This window comes from Somniosus microcephalus, chromosome 9 (genome assembly GCF_052327205.1).
Source record: "Somniosus microcephalus isolate GS21.2 chromosome 9, FLI_Smic_1.0, whole genome shotgun sequence".
NCBI lineage: Eukaryota > Metazoa > Chordata > Chondrichthyes > Squaliformes > Somniosidae > Somniosus > Somniosus microcephalus.
In genome coordinates, this window is record NC_140995.1 from 86,486,986 (window position 1) to 86,503,268 (window position 16,283).

A 16,283-nucleotide genomic window follows, 5' to 3' on the forward strand; every position below is an offset into this window, starting at 1 on the left:
TGGGTACAGCGGTCGGGGTTTCGGGAGCGACAAGACCAGTGGTGACGGCTATTTTCCCCTGCGAAATCATCAGAGACTGCATTGTCTCTATGATTGATTCAATCGCAGCGGGATCCATAACTGCACCAGCTCCTTGTGCTGGGGCAGGAGCTACGGCTTGGGTTTGGGCTGGTGCTGGGGTGGCGGTCTGGGCTTGGGCTTGGGCTGCGTGAAATTTTCCCTTATTATCCTTCCACGGATTTCTACAGTCCTTGCGCCAATGTCCACCCTTCCCACACCCGTAGCAATTGAACTTGGCTTGGACAGGGCGATTCCCCTCCTGATGCCACTCCTTTTTGCTTGTGTCTGCGGGTTTTTCCTCATGCACTTTTCCCTTCTGGGGAGGTGTTTCATGACCTCTACAATTCTTGTACGCCACATTGAGCTGACGGAGCACCGTCTCCTCCGTGACGCCGGGACCTTGGGGATCAAACCAAGATCTGGCTAGGGCCCGTATCTCTGGTAAGCTGTTGGTAACCAAGCAACGGAGCCAATGAACCCGCTGTTTGTCGCTCATTACAGCCCGTTCAGGCATACCCGGACAGCTGCATCGATACACTGGCCACAGCCTTTCTGCGAAAACCCGTGGGGGTTCTCCAGATAGCTGCACGGTCCCTTCCACATGGTCGAACGGACTACCGTCGTCCACTCCCATTACTTCTAAAACTTCCTCCCTGAGATCCGCATACCCTTTCCGTCCCCTCTTGCTATCCTCTGAGAGGCACTGAAGGATTGTGCAATCCAGGGAGAAAAGCAGCAGTTTCACCTGTTCCTGATCATCACAGTCATTAATGGCTGCTGTTTCCTCTATCTCCCTGAAATGAAGTGAGGGCTCTCCCTTTACTGTGAGTCGTGCGAGGTGGCTCACCATGGACCTTAATTGCGGGCCGGCGTAGGGCACCATGAGCTGGTTCTGGTGGGGTCCAATACTGCCATCGGCAGCGTTGGGACCGAGCCTCTGGTGCCGAGCGGGACACATTGGTGCCTGTCCTGGCTTTGCTACCAGTGGTTCTTCCTCACACTCCACCTCGGCTACCTCCTCTTTCACTACCCCCTGTTTTTCCGGTCAAGTCTCACTATAGCTCGGCGGTGCTGAGGGCTCGGTGGCTGGTACCAAATTACCTCAGCTGGAATCAGCTGTTTTGATTCCTTTAAAAAGTCCATGTGACTGGCTTTCTGGCTGACGAGACACACCATGCCACTTGCCTTAACCAGGGCCATTCTTAGGTCCTCTATGGTCTTTTGGCAGGGGCCGTGGTCTGTGCTCTCAAACCCGTGCTCGAAGGCCAGTTTGTAAGCTGCCTTAACCTCCACTACTCTCTCCTCCTGTGCTCTTAGCTGTTGTGCGAGGTGGGCGCATTTCTCCCGTATCCTCGTTTCATTGATCTTTGCCTCAGTAACCTGGCACTCCAGGTACTCTATCCTGGCCTGATGTTGACTAGCTACCACTTGGCGTTCCTGATTCAGCGCGAGAAGCACTGTGATGAGTTTTTCCCCTCCCATGGCCTTTTTCTCTATCTCTGCTGCCTGGTTTGTGATCTTGGCTGCCTGTGCTGCAACGACCCGGTCCAAGATCTGGACCTGCTTCTTGTAACACATCAGCCACACTGCCTTCTCCACTGACTTCTTAGGCTTTTTGCTCTCTGTCCACCTGATGGCTGTGTCCACCGGACGCCCATCCAGTAAGAGATCAGAAATCCACTGTTTAGTGAGATTTACCTTGCCAAAGACATAATCCGCTATCCTCTCATCCATTGCATTTCGACCATTTAAACTTGAATCTACTACATTGCAATCCTGCGGCCAGAGTCCTGCCGCAGTCGCCATTTTCTGTAAGGGGTTTTCCTTGAGAGATGTCTCTGAGGTTTCTCTCTCTAGAGGCCTCTCTCTCTTGCACAGTAAAACCTTGAGTGGTTCGACCCACTCGCCCCTTAGATTCTATACTCTGGACATTGGGGCAGGAACTACAATGTAGAGAAACCTCTTGTAGACCAAGTTTGATGAAACAAAATGAAATTTTATTGCATAAGGAAAAATATCAAATCAAATGCAAGCAGATAAGAGAGTACATGGGAGGGAAAAACACAAACAAATCATAACGACACAGTACTAACTAAGGCAAATACAGGCATCTTATACTCTACAAAGATCATCATGAAATAAGGAAACACACGGAACATCGAGGGACAACAACTCATGTTAATTGTACCCTTAAATCCACCCCCTTATTAAACCTAGCTAGATCTGATTGTGAAGGGCCAGAAACATGCTCACCAATCCCACTAGGAAGTGCAAGGTTTTGAAATCAAGTCTGTGTTTTGATCCCTTCAGGCGCTCCGTCTCCTCGTGGATCATGGAAACGCTGCGAGCTGCGTCACACCTCTCTCCTGAGGTGGGGGTCGGGGGCAGCTGGACACCGGCGGGCCTGGATGTCGGCGGGGTCGAGGATCGTCGACTCGACCCTGGTCAGAGGAGCCTTGGGCTGGCTCCCATAGATTTCCTTGGTTCGTTACTGTCTCTTTTCGAGCCGGAGTGGCTGGAAGGTTTCTTCTCTTGGGGTTTTAATTTTTTGTTTCTTCTCCCAAGTTGGGTCGATGGCCTCTCCTTTCGGCAACGGCCCGGGGATGGTCGATGATCTCCCGATGTGTTTCCCCAGGGCTGGACGCTGGCACGAGCGGCCTTCTTGATGTTGGCTTAATTCTTCTTCCTCCTCCGGTGGTGGAGAGAAGTTTGCTGATCTTCTCCCGAAGCGACTCCTCTTCACCCACCGCTGTCTCCGCAACTACAACTCCGGTGTCTCCTTCAGAGTTCCCCGAGTGTCTGTGTGAGTGTCTGTACAACTCCAACTCCTCCAGTTATACTTTTCCCCCAGAAGCTTCCACTTCCCGCCCAAAATCAGGTTAGTCTTTGTTTAACTTTTGGCGGGCTAGGAGCACAGCGGGGTAGTTATTATATTTTAAAACATTTTCGATGGCCGGTAAAGGCCCATCTCTGTTCTGGAATGGTGTGGAGATGCCGGAGTTGGACTGGGGTGGACAAATGTAAGAAGTCACACAACACCAGGTTATAGTCCAACAGCTTTATTTGAAATCACAAGCTTTCGGAGCACTGCTCCTTCTTCAGGTGAAGTGGAGAAATGCATAAAGACAGAGCTTATATAGTCAGAGAATCATGTCAGATGTTTACAGGTAACCTTTCCAACTGCCATTTATCACACCTCGGCAGAGAGATAATCACAGCAGTCAAAGGTGTGAATGGTGTCCAAACAGGTCAGTCGGGGAAACATTACATCAAAGAACAATGAGGTGGGGTCACGAGGGGTCAAATATTGCAGATGCTGGGGTCTGTATGAAAAACAAAAAAACAGACAAAAAACATTTTTTTTGGCTGGAAATCACAGCAGGTCCGGCCGCATCTGTGTAGAGAGAACAAGCCAATGTCGACTCGAGTCTGGATGACCCTGCATCAGGTGGGGTTACATGTAGCGTGACACGAACCAAGATCTCGGTTGAGGCCGTCCTCATGGGTGCGGAACTTGGCTATCAGTTTCTGCTCGACGATTTTGCGTTGTCGTGTGTCTCGAAGGCCACCTTGGAGAATGCTTACCCGAAGATCGGAGGCTGAATGTCCTTGACTGCTGAAGTGTTCCCCGACTGGGAGGGAACACTCCTGCCTGGTGATTGTTGCGCGGTGTCCATTCATCCGTTGTCGCAGTGTCTGCATGGTCTCGCCGATGTACCATGCTTCGGGGCATCCTTTCCTGCAACGTATGAGGTAGACAACGTTGGCCGAGTCGCATGAGTATGTACCATGTACCTGGTGGGTGGTGTCCTCACGTGTGATGATGGTATCTGTGTTGATGATCTGGCATGTCTTGCAGAGGTTGCTGTGGTAGGGTTGTGTGGTGTCGTGGTCGCTGTTCTCCTGAAAGCTGGGTAATTTGCTGTGAACGATGGTCTGTTTGAGGTTAGGCGGCTGTTTGAAAGCGAGTAGTGGAGGCGTGGGGATGGCCTTAGCGAGGTGTTCATCGTCATCGATGACATGTTGAAGGCTGCAAAGAACATGGCGTAGTTTCTCCGCTCCGGGGAAGTACTGGACGATGAAGGGTACTCTGTTGGTTGTGTCCCGTGTTTGTCTTCTGAGGAGGCCTATGCGATTTTTCGCTGTGGCCCGTCGGAACTGTCGATCGACGAGTCGAGCGTCATATCCCGTTCTTACAAGGGCGTCTTTCAGTGTCTGTAGGTGTCCATCGCGTTCCTCCTCGCCTGAGCAGATCCTGTGTATTCGCAGGGCTTGTCCATAGGGGATGGCTTCTTTAACGTGGTTAGGGTGGAAGCTGGAGAAGTGAAGCATCGTGAGGTTGTCCGTGGGCTTGCGGTAGAGTGAAGTGCTGAGGTGTCCGTCTTTGATGGAGATTCGTGTCTCCAGGAATGAGACTGATTCTGAGGAGTGGTCCATGGTGAGTTTGATGGTGGGATGGAACTTGTTGATGTTATCGTGTAGTCTTTTCAGTGATTCTTCGCCGTGGGTCCATAGGAAGAAAATGTCGTCGATGTATCTGGTGTATAGCGTTGGTTGGAGATCCTGTGCAGCGAAGAAGTCTTGCTCGAACTTGTGCATGAAGATGTTTGCGTATTGGGGTGCGAATTTGGTCCCCATGGCTGTTCCGTGTGTTTGGGTAAAGAACTGGTTGTCGAAGGTGAAGACATTGTGGTCAAGGATGAAGCGGATGAGTTGCAGGATGGCGTCTGGAGATTGGCTGTTGTTGGTGTTGAGTACTGAGGCTGTCGCAGCGATGCCGTCATCGTGGGGGATACTGGTGTAGAGTGCCGAGACGTCCATCGTGGCGAGGAGTGTTCCTGGTTCAACTGGTCCGTGGGTGCTGAGCTCCTGTAAGAAGTCTGTAGTGTCGCGATAGAAGCTGGGGGTTCCCTGTACGATGGGTTTCAGGATGCCCTCGACATATCCAGAGAGGTTCTCACACAGGGTTCCGTTGCCTGATGCGATAGGACGTCCAGGTGTGTTGGCTTTGTGTATCTTTGGGAGGCAGTAGAAGTCTCCCATGCGGGGAGTACGTGGGATGAGAGCATGTAGGATGCTTTGAAGGTCTGGATCGAAGGTTTTGATCAGTCTGTTGAGTTGGCGGGTGTGTTCTTTGGTCGGATCTGCGGGTAACTGTCTGTAGTGTTCCTGGTTGTCCAGTTGTCGGTATACTTCTTTGCAATAGTCCGTTCTGTTCTGTATGACGATGGCACCTCCTTTGTCTGCTGGTTTGATGACGATGTTGCGGTTGGTCTTGAGAGCGTGGATGGCGTTGCGTTGTGCTCGGGTGACATTCTGGACTGTCTTGTGAGTGCAGCTGATGAATCTGGCGTTGATGCATCTCCTGACAGCTTGAGCATACATGTCAAGCTTAGGGCAGCGACCCTCCGGAGGGGTCCAATTTGACTCTTTCTTCTTCGGTTGCTGCACTGCGGATCCCTCTGTCTGCTGTTCCGGATCATTGATTGTCTCATTGGGTTCGCTGCTGACATCTTGGGATTTGTGGAAGAATTCCCGGAGCCTCATTCTCCTGATGAATTCCTCTGTGTCTGCCGCGAGACCGATGGGGTCCATTTTGGTGGTGGGGCAGAAATTGAGCCCTCGGCTGAGAACTTCAATTTCGTCTGGTTGAAGGGTGTGGTCGGACAGGTTGACGATGGATTTCCCTGTGGTTTCAACCGTGGTCCCAAGATGTCAGCAGTGAACCCAATGAGACAATCAATGATCCGGAACAGCAGACAGAGGGATCCGCAGTGCAGCAACCGAAGAAGAAAGAGTCAAATTGGACCCCTCCGGAGGGTCGCTGCCCTAAGCTTGACATGTATGCTCAAGCTGTGAGGAGATGCATCAACGCCAGATTCATCAGCCGCACTCACAAGACAGTCCAGAATGTCACCCGAGCACAACGCAACGCCATCCACGCTCTCAAGACCAACCGCAACATCGTCATCAAACCAGCAGACAAAGGAGGTGCCATCGTCATACAGAACAGAACGGACTATTGCAAAGAAGTATACCGACAACTGGACAACCAGGAACACTACAGACAGTTACCCGCAGATCCGACCAAAGAACACACCCGCCAACTCAACAGACTGATCAAAACCTTCGATCCAGACCTTCAAAGCATCCTACATGCTCTCATCCCACGTACTCCCCGCGTGGGAGACTTCTACTGCCTCCCAAAGATACACAAAGCCAACACACCTGGACGTCCTATCGCATCAGGCAACGGAACCCTGTGTGAGAACCTCTCTGGATATGTCGAGGGCATCCTGAAACCCATCGTACAGGGAACCCCCAGCTTCTATCGCGACACTACAGACTTCTTACAGGAGCTCAGCACCCACGGACCAGTTGAACCAGGAACACTCCTCGCCACGATGGACGTCTCGGCACTCTACACGAGTATCCCCCACGATGACGGCATCGCTGCGACAGCCTCAGTACTCAACACCAACAACAGCCAACCTCCAGACGCCATCCTACAACTCAACCGCTTCATCCTTGACCACAATGTCTTCACCTTCGACAACCAGTTCTTTACCCAAACACACGGAACAGCCATGGGGACCAAATTCGCACCCCAATACGCAAACATCTTCATGCGCAAGTTCGAGCAAGACTTCTTCGCTGCACAGGATCTCCAACCAACGCTATACACCAGATACATTAACGACATTTTCTTCCTATGGACCCACGGCGAAGAATCACTGAAAAGACTACACGATAACATCAACAAGTTCCATCCCACCATCAAACTCACCATGGACTACTCCTCAGAATCAGTCTCATTCCTGGACACACGAATCTCCATCAAAGACGGACACCTCAGCACTTCACTCTACCGCAAGCCCACGGACAACCTCACGATGCTTCACTTCTCCAGCTTCCACCCTAACCACGTTAAAGAAGCCATCCCCTATGGACAAGCCCTGCGAATACATAGGATCTGCTCAGACGAGGAGGAACGCGATGGACACCTACTGTAGGGGGTTTCTCTTGCTCTTTCTGGTCTCCTGCCAGGCTTCGTGCAATAATTACCCTTAAGTGGTTCGACCCACTCCCCCCTACGGTTCTAGACCTTGGACTTAGGTGCAGAGAACAGTAGTGCAGAGAAAGAACTCAATAGACCAGGTTGAATAGCACGAAATGGATGCTTTTATTTTTAAACAGTTTGAAGCATTACAAAATACATGTCATAGGCACAGATTAAAGTTACTACAATCATGCACAAATTTATGAACTTGACTCTATGGAAATGGGGAACACACGGCACATCGAAAAAGGGGAAACACATTACGATTTCCCTTAACTCCCTCCCCTATACCTAAACTAAGTTTCGACCTGGGGAACTTGGGATCATGCTCACCACTCTCGAAATCGCGAGAAAGGGGGTTCGCAGCCTTTTTGGCACCGCTTTCCGTCGTCACGTGGATTTGGAAACTTCTGGCGCAGTCGATATTCTCTCCTCCCTCGAGGCGGTGGGGTAGACCCAGCCTCGATGAGCGCTCGTTAAGGTTGAGATCCATTAAGTCAATTTGGGTTCATGGAGCAGACCCAGATGCAGGCTATGCACTTGGGAGAATCTTGTGGCATCGATCGCCGGTTCTCCAGAGGGTTTCTTCTCCGTCGGCCTGGGTCGTCGATGATCTCCCGACCCCAGTACCCGGGCCACCCTCGTCGTCTTCTCGTCATGGCCGAGCCTTGTTTGGCTGAACACCGACCACGTTGTCCTTTTACCGAAACCGTCCGTCTTTAAAAAGACGAAAACGTTTTCATCGATCTGCCGAAGTGGAAGAGGCGCCGATCCGGGCACCGTCCGCCCTTCGTTCGTTCCTCGTAGAAGAAAGTTCTTGAAGAAATGGAAGCCTGAAGTCGCCCAACAAGAAGCCGTGGCAGTGAAGAAGAAGTTGTTCAAGTAACCCGAAGTCCGAAGTAACTTAGATGGACTTTCAATCCATAGTTATACTCTTTTGGGACAGTCTTATCTCTCGCCAAATCATAGTCCTGTCTTTGTATTAATTTTGGCGGGCAGAAATCTCTGCAGGGGCGCTTTGTCTTGTAACGGAGCCGGTGATAACTTAAACTGGCCTTCCTGGCCGATAATGTCTTTCAATGTCTTTTGCATTGTCACCGTGGCTCGGTTCGCATATTGATCGGTCCGGACATTTTCCTTGATGGCTGCTAAACGGTTTTTCCTTTGTACGATAAATGGGTATAAGTGTTTTTACATTGTCCGCCCATATCTTGATGGGCCCCATCCTGTACTTATAATCCATTGAATATGTATGCTGTTGCTCTGAGTTTCGGTTCCCAGATACTGGCTTTCGTGGGCTCACTGTCTTCAATCCACAAGCCTGTCTGGCTTGCAGTAACAGAAATAAAATGGTTCATAAACTGATCACGGGGCCTGGCGGCCATTTTGTATGCCCTTTTATCAAAGGTTTTTCTGTGCAAGCTTACTTTGGTCAATAAACAGTCTTATTTTATCCAGTTTTCTTGCGTGATTTTTGCTGAAAATTGCGAATCTTACAGGCCCCCCTGTGATACTGATAGCTTGCTTAAAGTATCAATAATCCTTGATGAGCAAATTTTCCCTGATTCCCCACATCCAAACATTCCTGGCACTTAACTATCTATGCCCCTCACGACACATGCAGTTCCCATTTCCGGAGAAAATGAAAATTACCTCATGCACATTTGGAATCATAGACAGCAAATCTTAAACTATAACACCTTCACCTGTCAGATGGGCAGGGGTTGATACCCTTTTGCGCCATCTGCATGCATCTTTTATTAATCCAAAAAAACTTAAGAACAACTAATAACATGACAATACTTATTTCCTTATAACCCAAAACAATCACAAAAAAAAAAAATTTTTAAATGGAGGGACGCTTAATCTTATACTAGCAGCTTAGAGTGGGTATTCTGCTTCCCCCATCCGCACATAGCGTTCTCTCCATTCTCCTGTGCTCTCGTGCCTCTGGAGGCGTTTGCCTCTTTTGCAATGCACGAAGAGCAAATATATCACAATCAAAACCTGACATACTACTAGGATATGGGATGCTATTCTAATCCAGGCGGGGACCTCTATGTTGGTGAACAAGTCCCACCATGGTGGGACGGTTATGTCCAATATGTCTTTTCCTATCTCTAAAGTCTTCTGCTCCAGTGTGTAGAAATGTTTCTGCGAAATTATAACGGCTTTTAAAATCTTGGTGAGGTGTTCGGGAAGAGGGGGAATGACATAACCAAAATGCGCGACAAATCGTTGTAAGTCTGTGAAATTCTCTTTGATAGTGATGTGTACGGTGGAGGGCGCAGGAATGGGAACAATTCGTTGTTGTGCCACTTGAACCTCGGCCCTGGGTTTGAAACAGAAACTGCTATCACCGACCGAACACCACTCGTGTTGTCCATATCGGTACTGAGGCGCTGCAGTGGTGACGCAGTATGTCCCACCCCCGATATATGCTACCTGTGGGGGCACATGGTCCTCTGCCATTGCCTCCATGGTGCAATTCACCGGCTTCGCGCTAGCGGTTCTGAACCCGCACTGTGGTTTCAAAAAGGCATTCAAGTGCTGGGGACACAGGATGATGTGTGCTCCCCGGCTCCGACATCCCGAGAGGTCGGTGCCTGTCATCGTACGCTCCCATCTGATGACGTAAGGCGGGACCACTGCGTAACGAATGTGTGCGCCCCCCTGAATGACTCCAATGTTCTCTACTCTGTATACCGGGGCGGGCTTTGCTGCGGGACCCAACACCGGCATTCTTACTACTATTCCCATAATAGTGTGATTCGAATGTCCGCAGTCCACTGGAACTGGGTATGCTTCTGCGGCTAGTCTGAGCTGGCACGGGCTTAATGCATTCTCAAAAGGGTGGAGCGCTTGCAAGTGCTTGTTGCTGATCCAGGACGGGACCAAACCCTGTTTTAAATCCTCAAGATTACTGCGGCCCTCGCCCAATAACCACGCCCCGTACAGCACACAGGCCTCGTTTTGCGCAGCTTGATCGGACGCATTCCGATCCTCCTTAATGAGTGCATTTACCGTTCTCGTGTGTTTCTCCAGCTCAGCAATTATGTCCTTAAAGTGTAGTGTCATGGCCTGGTCCTCATGCAACTCAGAACCCACGACCTTGTTTTCGTCTGTCAATATGTTCCTTAACTGGGCTTTTAAACCGTTGATCTGTGTCTGCAGCTCCACGTTATCTAGAGCGTTGACAACAGATGTCCCGGTATTAAAAGCAGTGAATATGTCATTTACAGTACCCCTTCTTTGCCTCCCGACTCGATCCAAAACTTCTGGTGGTGTGGTGTATAATTTGTCTCTGTCGATGTCGGCAAAGTCAAATTCGTAAAATTGTCTAAACATACTGGTTAACAGGACTTGGTATAATTGTTCCGTTTCTTTGGGACACCACTCCGGCAATCTTACCTCAGTGAGATTTAAAATCACTGAGGCCACCGCGTAGTGTACCCCTTGGTACAGCACCTGACCGGTGGGTACCAATACTAAACCGTTCCCGGGTCCCTTGGTGGTGGTTGGGCACCCTCCTTTCTGGGCTAGTGCTACCGGAAGCGTGGGCAGGGGCTTGCGTGGGCGGGTGATGAGTTCAGTGGCGTTCACCGGAATAGGGGAGTATGGGGCTCCGCACGCTCGAGTGCTAACATCCCATCTCATCCCCTTCCCTTCATCCTGCCACTGCCTCTGGAAGAAGATGGACACGCCCTTGGGGCAGACGTGTCTCGAACCCCACATACAGACATATATTCCCTCATCCGGTTCCCACCATTTGTCCCAACACACACGTAATTGTCCGTGAGTTCCCGTAATAGTCCGATGGGTATTATTACCCAGTCGCTCCCACTCGACCGTAGAGTTTCTCATGTCCTTTCCCAGCTTTCGTAGCCACCACCATCGCCTTGGTGGTACGTTCCCATTGCACACCAGACAAATCCTCTTTCCCACGGTGACGCTGACTCTGGGCGCTAGGATCCTCACTCGAGGGCACGTTAATGAAGTCTCTTGGTAGGCAAAACCGAAATTGCTGGAATATTCCGTAGAATTCGTTCCCAGCCAACCTGGCCATCTCCCTTGGTGGAAGTAGGTGGCGGTTTCCTCTACCTCTCGCTCCCCCATCCCATCCGTTGCGATGGGGGCCGTGTCCCCGGAGCACCCGAAAATGATGACGTCCTTGGTGCGGCCTCGGTAGGCCCACCCGCACCCGATCGCCATGAACGCGACGACAATCCTTTCCATCGTATCCCAGGTTTCTGTAACCAACAAAATGATGTAGCCGGGCTCCCGATAGGTGCTGGCCTAAATTAATTGGACGCGCGGGTTCCTGGACCCCGCTCCCTAACAAACACTCATACCGGGCAGACTTCAAAATTGTACTCTTAACACCATATACTTTACATTCCTTAAACTATGACCATAATTACCTATCTTAACTTATGTACAGCGCCGCCCTCCGTGGGGCGGCTTTCCGAATCCCTGTGAGGTCTGTCGTGTGCCACACCCTGCGGTGGGGCTGCATTGATCTTTGGCCTTGATCCCCCGCAGCCTGTCGCTGCTGAACGGGGATCATGTCTTCCTGGGGCTGCTTTAAACCGTGGTTGGGGAGGATGGGGAGAATCTGGCCAAAATTTTCTGGGCTGGGGCGCTCGAGCTGACCTACGGGGGGCTGCTTTGGGTTGGGCTCCCGGGGCCGATGGACCTGGGGTCGTGACTGTTACCGTTACAGCCTGTGGTTCCTCCACAGCTGCCGGCTCCAGCTCCCCTCCCTCAGGCTCCGCCCCCCCGGGGTCGGGATCTGTGGCTTCCGACTCCACCTCACCTGTCCCTACAGGTAACGAGTCTCCACCCCCACTCCCTACCTCCCCCAAGCTTGAGTCGAGGGCGGGACTGCCGTCCTCTGACTCTTCCTCCTCCGTGATTGGGTCTAAAGCGAGGTTGAGCTGTTCGGGCTCTCCCCTGCCTAAATCCCATTCAAAAGATGAGACCTCCCACTCCAATGGGATGGCCTCTCCCTTCACGCAGGCTACTGCTCCAGCCTGTGTGGTCTGTGACTCTGTTACAGGCTGAGGATCTTTGTTCTCAGACCTGGTCCCCTTTGGTGGCCCTTGTGTACCCGGTTTAAACAGTTTACACTGGTTGATGTGAAACCATTTGGTACGTCGGGGCGTCTTCACTGCATAAACCATGGGGCTGGCTTTGTCTACAATGCTGTATGGCCCCATGTACAGTGGTTCAAAACTCCCTACCCTGGCGTAGTTTCGGACCATGACCTGGTCCCCGACTACCCACTCTTGTTGTTTCCGAGGTTCCAACAACAGTTTATTTCCCTGGTGCTGTCTTCCCATGTTCCCAGCCGCCTGCCCATAAATCTGTCTCAGGCGCTCCAAGAGGGTTTGGGCGAATTTGTCCCGTTTCACCTCTCGGAGCTGGCCCTCAGTGAGCACCGGGGCTAGCACATGGGTGGGTGTTCGCATGATCCTTCCAGTCATTAACTCGTGCGGGGAATACCCCGTGCTTTTGGACTGGCTGGCTCGGATCCCCATGAGGACTAAAGGCAGGACCTCCGCCCATTTCTGGGGCGAGCCCATTGTCTCTTTCCTCAGCTTTTCCTTGAGGGTCCGATTCATACGCTCAACAATCCCGGATGACTGGGGATTGTATGCTACGTGCCACTTTCCCTCAATGCCCAAGAGCCTGAGGGCGTTCTGCATTACTTGACCGGTGAACTGACTCCCTTGGTCGGACTCTACAAAACGGGGGAGTCCCCACCGTGAGAACACTTCCCGAATCAAGATCTTAGCAGTACCCAGTGCCGTAGCTGTTCTGCACGGGAAGGCTTCTACCCATTTGGTGAACACATCTACCAGGACAAGGCAGTACTTATAGCCTCCCTGGGCGGCGGGCAGGGGCCCTATGTAGTCGACCTGAATCGACTGCCATGGTCCCTCTACCCTCCTGATGTGCCCCATGGGCACCTTCCTTTTGTGGGGGTCTGGGTTGTTAGCAGCACACACAAGACAGCTTGCGCAGAACTCGCGGACATCGTCCCGAAGTCCCGGCCACCATCCCACCTGCTCCACCCGTTGCCAGGTGACCTCAGGTCCGGGGTGTTCCGCTCCTGGACCCTCGTGGGCCAATTGCAGGAATTCCCTTCGGTGCTGCTGCGGCACAACCCACTGCTCCTTTCGGAACAGCATACCTTCTTTGACTGTGAGGGCTGCCGTACTGTACGGACCTTCTACCTGTTTGCCCTCTGTGATGGCTTTTAGGACTGCTTTTAGGGCGGGATCCAGGGTTTGGACGGTCTTTAGGTCTGGGGGCGGTGTCACCCCTGTGTTCCCGGGAATTCCCTCCCTGCCTTGGATCGCCGCCACGGGTCCGGGTTCGTATGGGTCCCAGAGAATGCCGTTGCGGGCACCCTCCCTGGCTAGCGCATCCGCCTGCTGGTTGCCCTGACTGCGGGGTTCTGTAATGGAGTGAGCCTTCACCTTATGGATGAACACCTCTCCTTTCTCCCCCACAGCTGCTAGGATCTTCTCCAGCAAGGGCTTAACTGTTAAAGGCCGCCCGTCCGCGGAGGTGTACCCGCGTCGGGACCAGATGGCGAGGTACTCTGTACACGAATTGCACGTGAACATGCTGTCTGAGCAAATCGTGTATGGGGTTGGGAAAATCTCGGGGTGGGTAACCACGTACGCCACCGCGGACAGTTCAGCCTGCTGCGCGCTCATAGTGCTGGGGAGCTTAATTGCCAGGGCAATGTTTGCCGCAGGGTCATAAACTCCACACATTGTGAGTCGCTTGCCGTCAGCTACAGTGCTAGAACCGTCTACGTAGATCTCGCGGCCCGTGGGATGTATCCCGGCCCGTAAACCTATGTTAACTTCCCATACCCCTTCTACGGAACATTGATGGGCTGTCCCAGGATATGCCATATTGGCTGCGAGCCTTGGCGCGCAGAGGCCTTTAACTTTGAGATCCATCTGGGAAAGGAGGAGGGTCCAGCGCGCAATCCGAGCGCTGCTTATGGTCCCATCCTTAATCCTCCCGTCCAGAAGCATCTTCGTGGGGGTGTGATGGGTGAGGAGCGTAATGGGAGAGGTCCCTGTGAAGATCACTGATCTGTTCACAGCCCAATGCGTGGCCAGGAGATGCCGTTCGCAATTGGAGAAACTCCTCTCCACATCCGTGAGCACCCTGGAGGAATAAACTACTGGTCTTAGCTTGCCGTGCCGCTCTTGGAGCAGCACTGCACTCAGGCTGTCCCCACTAGCGGCTACCTCCAGAAAGAACTCCTCTCCCCCATCTATGGCCCCTAGGGCTGGCGCGGTCTGCAGATCTCTTTTCAACTTCTCGAATGCTGCCTGGCACCCCTCGTCCCAAGACCACTCGACTCCCTTGTGTAAGAGTCGAAGTAGCGGGGCCGCTGTGGCAGCATAGTCCTCGATGAAATCTCTGCAGTACCCGGTCAATCCCAAAAAGGACCTTACACCCGTTACTGTGTTGGGAATCGGCAGATCTTGTATAGATTCCCGTCTGGCCTTATCTATGGCTCTTTCCCCAGCGCGGATGGCCAGACCCAGGAATTTAACTTCCCGCTGGCCGATCTGGGCTTTCTTTGGGTTTACTTTGAAACCCTTCCTTTCTAACAGTTCCAACAATTCGGCTAACAGTGGGCCGTGCTGCTCCCTTGTATCTGTGAACAGGAGTAAGTCGTCCACATACTGCACTATCTGGTTGGGCTGGCTGAACTCTTTCAAACTCCCCACCATACACTGATGGAAAATGCTGGGGCTGTTGTGAAAACCCTGTGGTAAGCAGTTCCAGGTGTACTGTTGCCCTTTGAAAGTAAAGGCAAACTTGTACTGGTCCTCCCGCCGCAGCGGAATGGACCAAAAACCGTTCGAGATGTCCAGCACCGTGAATGTGGTCGCCGATGCTGGAATACTCCCTATTAAGTCTGCAACTGCTGCTACCGTGGGCGCGCAGGCTGGGATATTACTATTGAGGACTCTATAGTCCACCGTGGCTCTCCACGAATTGTCCGGTTTCTTTACCGGCCATAATGGGGAGTTCACGTGGGTGGCTATCGTCCTCAATACGCCCTGCTGTACCAATGAAGATATTGCTGTCTCCATGTCGGGTTCTGCCTCCTTGGGGAAATTATACTGCTTTTGGGGTCGGATCATGGGGTCCCCGTCTACGCTGACTTCGAACCCAGTGACTCTCCCGCAGTCGTGCTTGTGGGTGGCGAACGCGGTCAGATTTTCTGACACACGCGCCTGCAAGTCCGTTGGGACGTTTGTTATCATGAGCTCGAGATCGTAACCTCCTGATGGCTTCATAGTGCACAGGGCCCCCTTTTCTTCCTTCCCCGTGATTACGACTACCTTACCTAAACCGCCCTCGGCTCCCCAGAGACAGTGATTTCTCAGGTCCACGAGGATCCCGTGTTCCAACAAGAAATCAGCCCCGAGGATGCCTTTCCCCCCCCCTCTTTCCACTTCAATAGGATGCACGTCCATGTGGTGTGGAGCGCTCCCAACTGAATGGAGAGCGGGAGGGAGTGCGCGCCAGCCTGTGCTCTACCTGTGAAACCCGCTACTAAATATGGAGCCTGGGCGGACAGAGGTGAGGCAAAAGGTTTGTCCGTGTGGATCACGGTACACGAAGCTCCCGTATCCAACAGGTAACTACCCCTTTGTTTCTCCACCTCCATCTCCACCACAGGTCTTCTCCAAGCGTCATAGCGGAGCGGACACAAGTAGATGGGCTGCGCGGGCGTCAGTCATTTAGGTGTTTCGGCTGGGGTCTCGGGGGCGATAGGGCTGTTAGCAACCGCTACCTTCCCCTGCCAGGTCATCAGAGACCGCATAGTCTCCAAGACTGACTCGATCGCAGCGGGGTCCACAACCGCACCACCCCCTTTATTCGGGGCAGAGGCTACGGTTGGGTTCTGGACTGGTGTTGGGGCAGCGGCCTGCACTTGTGGTTGTGCTGGTGTTGGGTAAACTCTCGGGCCGTTGGCGACTCGGGCTTGGGCTTGATCTTGGGCTGCGGCGAACGCTCTCTCCCTCTTATCCTTCCAAGGATTCCTACAGTCCTTGCGCCAATGACCCTCCTTCCCACACCCGTAACAACTGCTATTTGCTTGGGGATGGCGATT